The sequence below is a fragment of the Dermacentor andersoni genome, chromosome 6, assembly GCF_023375885.2.
Source record: "Dermacentor andersoni chromosome 6, qqDerAnde1_hic_scaffold, whole genome shotgun sequence".
Classification (NCBI taxonomy): domain Eukaryota; kingdom Metazoa; phylum Arthropoda; class Arachnida; order Ixodida; family Ixodidae; genus Dermacentor; species Dermacentor andersoni.
The window spans coordinates 160057780-160067979 of record NC_092819.1 but is presented as its reverse complement, the minus strand read 5'-3'; the positions used below and the strand labels follow the sequence as shown (position 1 = coordinate 160067979).

The following is a 10200-nucleotide window of genomic DNA, read 5'->3' as shown; positions in this document are numbered from 1 at the left end:
ATTGCCTGTCCAAACTACTACACACATTGCACGAGGTCCTTGAAGTTACTGTGTCGGGGCCTCGAAAGTCCTTGAAAACCATTGAATTTTTTTCTTCAATATTGCTACGAACCCAGTAGAACAATTGTCATGGAGTAAAAACCTTGGCTGAACAGGGAACGTAGAGCACAGGAAGACTAGAAATGCAGTAGTAGGCATGGAGGGCCCTGAAAAAAATGTGCCACATCCGCTCGTCTGCCTTATGTTTCTGCACCGACTGTCGCAATTTTAATAGAAGTGCACTTTCTGTTCTACTCCAATAAACGCAACATTACGAACTCCAGTGTGGGGCAGTCCTTCAGCCAGTGCAGAACTTTTTCTGTACATCCGAGTCAGCTCTGTCATTTTTCCAGCATTGTAGTACAAGATTTGTTAAACTGGTTTAGCAGAATATGAGCAGTATACTCTTAAATTAGCTGTTTATTTGTATGCACAAGTTCAGGTCCTCAGTTTGGTTGCATGACAAATTGCCATACCTCAATAGATACAAGAAACAATTTTATTACAGTTTAATAAACTCCAAACAGTAATAATCACAACAATATAATGACATACATTTCTTTTGGTACGTATACAGCCCATGTCTTGGCAGTGTATAAATTCAACTATACACCGCAAGTACTGTGTCCTGACCACTATTATTCACATGTGTAAATCCATCACAGCAATTCAACAAATATCACAGTAATTAGTGACACACACTTTGTAACTGCTTTACACGAGCATAATGTATACAAATGGTCCCTGTGTACCTACACATGACTAGTGCCACCCGAGTACTATTACTCACAGGTGTAAAACCAACAAAGCAGTTCTTTAAAAAATATCACAGCGCTAAGTGACGTACATGCTGTAACTCCCTTGTAGAAACTTAATACAAACACGTGAGGACACAGAAAGCTAGCAGTGGGCATACATGGGAATACCACCGCCTCAATACTAATTCACAAGTGTAAAACCAACCAAGCAGTTCTTTAAAGAATATCACAATGCTTAGTGACATACATTTTCTAACTAGCTTATATAAACTTTATACAAACATGAGAACATACACAAAGCTAGCGGTGCACCCGCATAGAAGTGCGGCCATCTGAACACGATTATTTGCAAGTGTAAGCTCAACAGAACAGTTCGTTATAGTGACGCACATTTTGTAACTGCCTTATACAAGCTTAGTGCAAGCACAAGAATGCAGAAAAATATAAATTAAGAACTTGCTCTATGCATACACAAACAGATCAACACAAATGGTAAACACCGCTTTGAAGACAAATGTGACTGTGGCAAAGCGCAGTGCTGTGCCGGTTGAAATTGCCACCCACAAAAGTATTGAGCAATGCTTAAACCACAGGCAATAAAGTGCTGAAAGACTGCGTCTCTAACGTAACTATTTTAATTCAAATTTCTTGAATATAGGGCTCGCTTTCAGATAAGGCATCTGATCCAACTGACCTGATTTTACACCTGCTACATGCATACAATGCACTCAGATATAACTGGTAATAATAATTATAAATGGCATTTAAAAACTTGATAGTATGATGAAGATGCATGACTAGAAAAGTTCTGTCCCCCTCGTACTTGTTAAAAAGGTGTAAGTACGACACATGTTCTTTTTTTCCTCAATTTTTGCATTAATGGACATCCAGGAACCTCGAACCGACACAAAAAAAAAGATACTGCTATGTTAATAGTGTTATGAATAATTTTTTGTGAAAGTTTTTTTACAAGCAAGTTGCAGTCTCGTTTCTGGAGGTTGAGCTGTATCTTGCAAAATAACTTGAAAAGTGGTCACATGGGAGCATGACACTATATCATAATGTTAGTTTCAGTTGACTCTCTTGCCCTACAAGTCGCTGCTCACTGTGGCCAGTGATGCAACAGCAATGTCTGTGTGATTTTCATCACACTTCTGTCCTATGCCATTCTTACCAGAGTTGGCGGCACATAGATACCCAAATTTCGATAGTGTTGCTTTCTCAGGTGGTTGCTTTTGATTTGCTCAATATCAGTTGGCACTTCAGCTGCATCAAACTTCTTTTTTACCTCTTCAACAACAACATCAACAACAATCTTATGACACCTGTGTTGTCCTTCTAGTTGCCTACAAAGACCAGTCAATCTAGCAACAACACTGACAGTCTCTACTATCTTGTAATGGGGGAGAGGTGTGTCCCACCATGTGTTCCACATTGTTGTCACTATGTGGGCTGGCTGGGGAGGCAACAACTGTAATATGTTTGCATTTGCATATATTAAAGTGATGCTTGTACTGTGTTATAACACCTAACTTAGTCTTGCACTTGCTGCACAATAACACTGGCTCACAGTCGTGGTGAAAAGCTTTTGTATGTTGAGCAAATGAGTTGTATCCACTACAAAAAAAGTCAGTGATAGCACACATGTTGCTCTACCAGGCCTGGTGTGGTTCCTTCTGACACTGCCGCTGATGCTGACGCGCTGCTGCTTGCCTCGTACACTGTTGCAGCTGCAGTAGACATGGCAGTCTCTGTATCTATTGCTGCCGTGTGATCTGTCATGGTAACTTCCAAGTGGTATCGGGCTCACTTCTGCAACAGAGATGTTGTTTGCCCCTTGAGGGCTCTCATGATCAGGGCCAATAATTTCGTAGGCATTGTATCCTGCATCGAAGAACCAATAAGACCAGCATGAATTAATAAACATAGCTCTAAAAAGTACGGACATCAAGACTTAACCACAAGCTTTGCACATAAGTGACCGGGCTTAATGAATAATACTTGCAGGAGGAGTTACACAATTGTTTGTGTATATTACAGTAAAGCCTCATCAGAAGATATTCAAGAGGCACGGGAAACATGTCTCTCGAAACCAAAACTTTTGAGACACTGAGGAGCCAGACTAGATGACTTTATTATGCATCATCACTAAAGTATGTTTTGATACATCTGAAAGAATAAATGCTCAGGGTGGCTTAAAGGGCCCCTAAACCACTTCTCGACATTTTTTGAACATTTCAAGTAAACACGCGTATCGAAATCAGAATGCCGTCACGATCGACGAAGCCAAATGCCAGAGTGCGTAGCACTGCCGGAGCACCACAATATGAAGAATATGACCCCGTGCGCCTCTCTGGATCTATCCTGCACCCCCCAGTTTGTCCTGACGTCACCAGGCTGTCTCTGATGATGTCACCAGTTTCCGGTGCTGTCGATTGGTCGAACGAAAGTGTACGACTGCCGGCAAGGCCTGCAAGCAAATACACACACTCCTTCTTCCTCGTCGCGTTGCGCGCGATGCCATTGTGGGCAGCCAATGGGGGCAAAGAACAAACGCCAACAGAAGGGTCTCCCTATGAGGCTCTTCAACACGAGTCACCATACAGTTCCGTTGTATTAGCGCCACCCCTCGCAGGACGACGGGCCAGCGCGGCAGCAACAGAGCTCGTTGGTGTTGGCCTGTCCCGTAACATTTGGAGGTGTACTAGGCAAGGAAAAGACGATACTGTCCTTATGGCGTGTACCAGATGAAAGAGTGAAATGAGTGGGGACTACTTTTCGATAATCAAACACACGTAGCTCCACTATTACTGCACCGTTTCGAAAAATTCTCGTGGCTACCTGTTCATTGCCTTATTGTGTAGAACTGCAACACCGCAACTAAGTTTCAACCTCGGTGGTTTAGGGGCCCTTTAAAGAAGACATTCACAGCTTTTTAGTGACTGTAGATTGTGTTAGCTTCCTTCCCAACTTCTGGAATTTAAACACTTCACTTTGCAAGCCTTGTTGCTCGCAGTACCTTTGAGGTGCTCTTAGGCGCTCGTCAGCTTCAACTGCCGACACTTTCTGCCCTGCACTGTCCTCGTTGCCCTCCTTTTCTGGTTCATGCTAAAAGAGACATGCGCGATTGACTTGTGTAAGGATTGCGTGATCTTTACGCCCTTCGGAGCACACAAGGTGCACAAAGTGAATGTGTCTGGGTTGTGTCCCTTCGAAGTAGTGAATACTTAAAAAGTCATCCTTAGTAACAAAGGTGTCTCTTGTATACAGTATTGTTAACGTGGCAAACATCGGAAAACCAACCAAACCATTTTTAGATGTCTCTTACAACCAAGTGCATCTTGTAATGAGATTCTACTGTACTGAATATTTTTCAACTATGGATCATCTGCATGTACATATAGTCACAAAGACATGTTGTGTGGAATGGCGAATCGGGAAACAGTTCGTACTCTTACTTTTTGTCCCTAACATAAGCAGCTGATAACAATACGATAAAAAAGCAGGCAATGAGGCTAGAATGGAACATAATCCTTCAGCTCTAAACAGTTTTTTGGGCCCACATCATTCCCTCATATGACATAAGGAAACAACTTGATAGCAGTAATGGCTGCATGTGATCTGAGTTGATTGAAACAAACTATACGTAAGGTTGTCCTGTATGTAATTTTATCAGAGTGCTTTTTAGATGTCCTGCTGGTGATCCTGGCTGCGCGATGCTTCTCATGCTTTTTAGCACGATTCCTTTTTTTCCACTCCACTTTATTTTCAGATTTTCTCCCCTTTCCCTTCCCCCTTGTGTAAAATAGCACACTTGAAGTATCAAATCTGTTGAACTAACGTGTGTATCAAACCTGTTAACATGTGTGCTTCTCTGTGGTCTGTGTTGTATTTTTGCGCTGCACAATTCAATTCAAGATGAAAGATGGAACGTCCCTGCCTTTAGTTTGTGTGTGTGTGTGTCTCTCTCATGTTTTGAAATATATGTACATTCAGGAGTGCCTGCATGCCCTTCTCTCCTGCTCCAGTGACGAAAAGGAGAGCCTGTTTATGTACCATAGTAAAAAATTCAAAGGTTTTCGCTGTGCCCATTACATCCCTTATCATATGGATCTGTCACAATACAGAGTAGCAGTGGTCCATAATACTAGCCCATCCCAACATAATTATACATTAACACATACCGACATGCTGCGAAACAGCTGTTGCAAAGCCGCTGGTGAAGGCAATTTCCGCAGCACTGCAGTGGTACAGCCGAGTTCCACCTGTATAGTGACAAATCCATATGCGTGTTAGCAACTCAGTAGTTGCTGATGGTTTCATAAGCTTTACACTACACAATAAAGTAATCTAGACAACTTTGTTGGAACAAATGCAAATAATTAGGACACCACTTAAACACTAACACGATTAATTGCCACCAATCTCTCACTCACTAAGGGATAATACTACTGAAACATCGGTGGAGAGCTCAGATTAACACAGCCCATAAAGGGCAAGCGTTCTTTGAGGAAAACAGCTATAACAGCGGTTAGTTTTCTTGATCATTTTGTGTGGTAGCTTTGATTTAAATGTCATGCAGTACTATAAAATACGAAGTGCCGCATTTCTAGCAGCAGAAGGCATCGTCAGGCTCATGGTACAACAGATTTTTGCACTGTTTGTCAGTGAGCCGACACATACAAAGAAAACCGAATTCACACATACATTTACAGTGTCAAGTGCACTTCTCCTTCTGAAAACACAGCCACCAGTTCCAATGTTGCTGAAAGGAAAGGTTATATAAAGTGCGAGACTGCATGGAACTGCCACTTATGACTGTAAATGTATGGTCTGCTGATTGCAGAGGTAGTCACATGCTATTTCTAGTCTCTTTTAGAAGCATTACTAAAGAATAAATTAATATCTATTCATAAGTCACGAATTTCAGGCATCCACAGTTTGGCTAAATAACCTGCGAGAAAAAGACATGTTTACCTGGAATAGCAACCTTTTTTCCTGCTGCAAAACTTTCCTTCGAATTAATGAAATAACTTTACAGCGTCATAATGCGTTTCTCGCAACTACTTGCCGGCAGTGGTGAGTTAGTGTTTATATCCGACTCATTGGGCGACAATACTGCCAAACACAAATGCTTCACGAACACGAGAACACGTCCCTCGCAGAGAATAGCAACCATATATGCTTCTGTGAGACATGATCGCACCTTTGTGGTCAAAATGTACATTAGAACGACATCACCATCTCATTAAAAAAGAAAAGCCTCCGTACAAGGCAGCCGCCAACTGCATAATGTGAAATTGCAACTGATGTCCACTTACTGGTGGCCTGTGTTTGAGTCACTTTTGGCAGTTGACTGGGTGCTGAGAAATGCACGTGCTGGGTTGTCCCTGCAAGGCATACAGGGTTATGTCAAATGTTGAAAATATATATATGCCGGCATTTTATAAGTCGCAAAACAAACGAGTAAACTAATAAATAACTGTAATGTAAACAGAGTACACATCATAAGATAGGCTGTCAACTGTTAATGCATTACGCAAAAAACCTAATGCATAGGAAAGACTATATGTATACACACGAAGCTGACACACAATTTAATTCGCTCTAGGTTTTTCCGTGCAGTATATTCAAATTATTATGTCTCGTGGTTAGAGCAAAATTAGTGTAAATTACGAACTAAATTATCTACCCTGGAAAATTTTCTTCAATATGCACCTGTGCGCGCTTCGAACGAGTAGCGTTGTAAAATTTACGTACATGGCATTTAACATAGTTGCTGAACACGGATTTCCTTTGCCCTGTGTCGTGTACAGTGAGCTACATATATCTGCCCCCCCCCCCCCCTTTTTTTGTACTAGCCATACTGCGTGCCACTGCACCTATACGCACGTCAATAAACCTCACGACACAGAAATAAAAAAAGCGCCAATCACCCATGCCTGCATGTTGTAGTGGGCCTAACCTAACCAAGCATGGGCTGTTGCTTTTTATAGTAAACACATGCACCGTGCTCATTGCAAGTATGTATCATGTCGCTAAGCAAATATGCAATTTCATTGTACCACTATTTTTTTATCACATGGATATATCTGTTGAGAGGCAAGACAAAAAGCAGTCACTTCTCAGAACTAATCAGCCTTCTTAAAACACATTTTTAACTTTTCAATGACACTTGCTGCTATGTGTTTGTCTCCAGAGAGCATACTTGATTTGACTTTCCAATCAGAGACATTACATAAATATACCATGTTAAGATGACTGCCTGGAGCACGTGAGAATTTTCATCTTCGTGTAACATACTGTACCTTGATTTTGTTGACATTTGGTCAAATGGTACACCCAATATACCCACATACTAGTTTTTTTGTCCAAATAACATGCCAATGTATTTTGATATTTTGGCATTGGCTCCTCTGCACTACGTGAAGTCGCGCTGCACTGGCTCTTTCACATCCTCGTGTCCTTGCAGCTGCCTTCTTGCGTTATATAAAGCGGGTGCCTGAAAAATATCGTATGCAAAAGTCAACACAAGGGCATGGTGCAAAACAACATCAAGACAGTCAAGGGCATGGCAATAAAAAAGTCTTAGCTCTTAGTCTTCCTAGTGAAATGCATGCAAAACATCCAAATGACTGCAACAGTCAACTGCTAAACTAACTTCAATTTTTCGATTTAAGCAAAAAAACAAATAAACCACAGTTCATCCTTGTTTTTCATGAATGTTAGAATACTCCTGCTAATGAATAGAATATTGGTCATTTTCAGACGTCATAGGTCTGTCATGAGTCTGGTGTATCGCAAACACCACTTGTGACACATCCTAAGCACGTGCCCAGTGTGCCCCCCCCCCCCCGCACCATCCCTGGTTGTGCCACTGCTGAAGCCATAATTTGAGGATTATAGCTGCAAACATGATGCTCAGTAGGGATGAAAATATTGTCCTTCAGCTCAATGGATATATGGATGTGCCTATAAAAAAGGGCAACAAGGCTTGTTATGGCAAGCTTACCAACATTTCAATACTGACAAGTTCACTGCGGCCTGCATCTAAGCTTACTAAAAGGCATGAACTTATTTTCATGCATGAGGTGCGCAGTGGAGTTCATTTTTGACAGACCCGATTACTGCTGCAGTTTGAAATCTAGCATTTTACATTCTTGTAGGCATGTAAAAGTTGCAGTTAAACCGCAGTTATTAGTTTATTACACCAACCTATTGTTCTGTGTACGACAGACTGGTAACACGGAATTAAAGCAACATTTTATTTTGATATTTTATTTCTCTACTAAAAATATTCAAGCGATAAACACATCTTGATCTGCCATGCTATAGCAAAATGCACACATTACGCTTGTAACCCCCAGAGGAAGGCTGATTTAGCTGTTCATATGACATAACTCTGACACGCCAACTCATATTAGCAAATGCACAGGCATGTCCAAAACAATAAGCGTATGCAAAGCGCCCCTGCAATTGTAATTCCACACAGCAGCCGTTATATTCGATGCCGATGCGTAACTAGCTGCTCGACAATTCACCGAGTTCGTAGACATAAGCATCCTTTCAGTTTCGCACCGTGCACGAAAACCGCAACAGGAGACAAAACCAGACCTATAATCACACCGTTTCAACATGAGCAAAAACAGTTCGGTCTTAGGGATAAACACTGTGAGAGCGATTTAGTGCGCGACGGCGACGAGCGACGGCTTCGAGCGACAAAACGGGCCGTCGCTTGAACAGATGGCTCGGTTCTGGAAATCTAGAAATCGTCGCTCGTCGCCCAGAAGTGCTATGAGCGACTAGCCAATAGCGCGAAGCCGGAACTGGATGTACATACATCGCTCAAATACTACCGATTGTCGCGCGGAACGAGCAAATGATTCAATTTTTATACGTGCAAGGATAAGAACGTACTGCAAGACCACCGGAAATATTTTATGCTACTTTTTATAGTAAAATACATCAACGTAAATTACTAAAGCACGCGTCACGCGTGACTGCAGCCCTCATGCCGGCAACACCGGGGAGGCGTCGCTCAAAATCGTCGCTCGCACGGAGTACGACTTGTAGGCGACGAGCGAACGCGACAGCCATCTCCGTCGCGTCGCTTGTAGCTGCCGCGCGCAAGATCGCTTATATGGGGTTTATACTTTTTTCAGCATAAAACATGGATTCCTCATGCGTTTTCAGTAAGTTCAAGATAACGCGCCCAACTGACCTCTTGCAGCATGCAGCTGAATGCCTGCGGCAAAGTTTCTAACTAGCACTGGTGCTGCACGTAACTTCAGTGGTCGCAGATTCCCCCTGCGCGAGACACCGTCAAGCGCGCGGTTTATTTATAAAAAAAAAAGCATGCTGCCAGCAAAATGACGCCTTCTGTTATGTGATTCCTTAGTTCAACAGCGTTCCGTACACAGTAGACTGCCAAACTGAATAAATTCAAACACACAAAACGCACGCTAATCACGCTCCGCATAGGCTCGGAATCACGGGCTGGTGAACTAACCATTTTAAGCGTCCTCTCGCCTGACGTCTTATTGAACATACCATAGTTCTGGCAGCGTTTGCGATTTTTAAAGCTCTTACGGACAACGGCAAAGTGATAAAATCACATGCAGTTATCGCGACGACTGGCTTTTTCGATTGACATCGAGAGACAGCGCGTACGCCTAGTCCTTTGTCAATCGCGTCGGCTAAGCGCAGCGACGACTTCCTGGCGATAGCATGACATATACGGAGAATGTGCACCTAAGTTAGAATTCACTTACCGTGGAGGATTTGTTGTTATATCCAAGGCATGACGAACGACTGTCGTGTTTTCGTGGCGGCGCGAGATGGCCGACACACGATCTCCCTCGGCTGGCCTTTGCTCGCTGGACGGATCTTCTTTCTCCGGTGCTGTGTTGTTCCGCGATCGTGAGCGCGCGCGCGCGCGGTGGAGCCACTCCGAGTGAAAAAGTAGAGCGCTCGCTACGCGTTCCTTTGAACTGCGGCGGCCTGTTCTCTTAGAAGCAAAACGATGTGTTCTTTGCTCAGCGTGCATGAATGATACATTGCCATGTTCGGGGCCAGCCACCTACAGTTGAAGCATAAGATTACGCTACGTTTTGTTTTCTATTGCCGCAAGAGTCTCTCTTTTCTATTGTCGCAAGAGTCTTTTCACTCTCTCTCTCTGAAGGGGAGAGCGAAAAGCACATTTCACTCTCTCCTTGGTGACAGAGTGAACAATGCATTTCACTCTCCTCGACATTTTGCGAGAGTAAAACGACGCTTTGAAGAGTGAACCGGCAGCTTCACTCCTGCGATACCCTTCCTAGTTTTTAGAGTGCGCTGTATGTAGGTGGGTTATCTCGCAGCCATCGAGAGAGCGAGCACAGAAGCGCTCTTTGATTGTAAAACG

General features: G+C 42.9%; 1 long non-coding RNA gene across 1 annotated transcript; it reads right to left on the bottom strand.

The window, feature by feature from the left end:
* Positions 1–520: 520 nt before the first annotated feature.
* LOC140219020 (uncharacterized) lies at positions 521–9654 on the bottom strand. Its single transcript, XR_011895306.1, has 4 exons — positions 9569–9654; positions 6119–7299; positions 4982–5062; positions 521–2681 (listed from the first exon to the last, which is right to left on the bottom strand). It is a non-coding gene; the product is annotated as an uncharacterized lncRNA (long non-coding RNA).
* Positions 9655–10200: the final 546 nt, after the last annotated feature.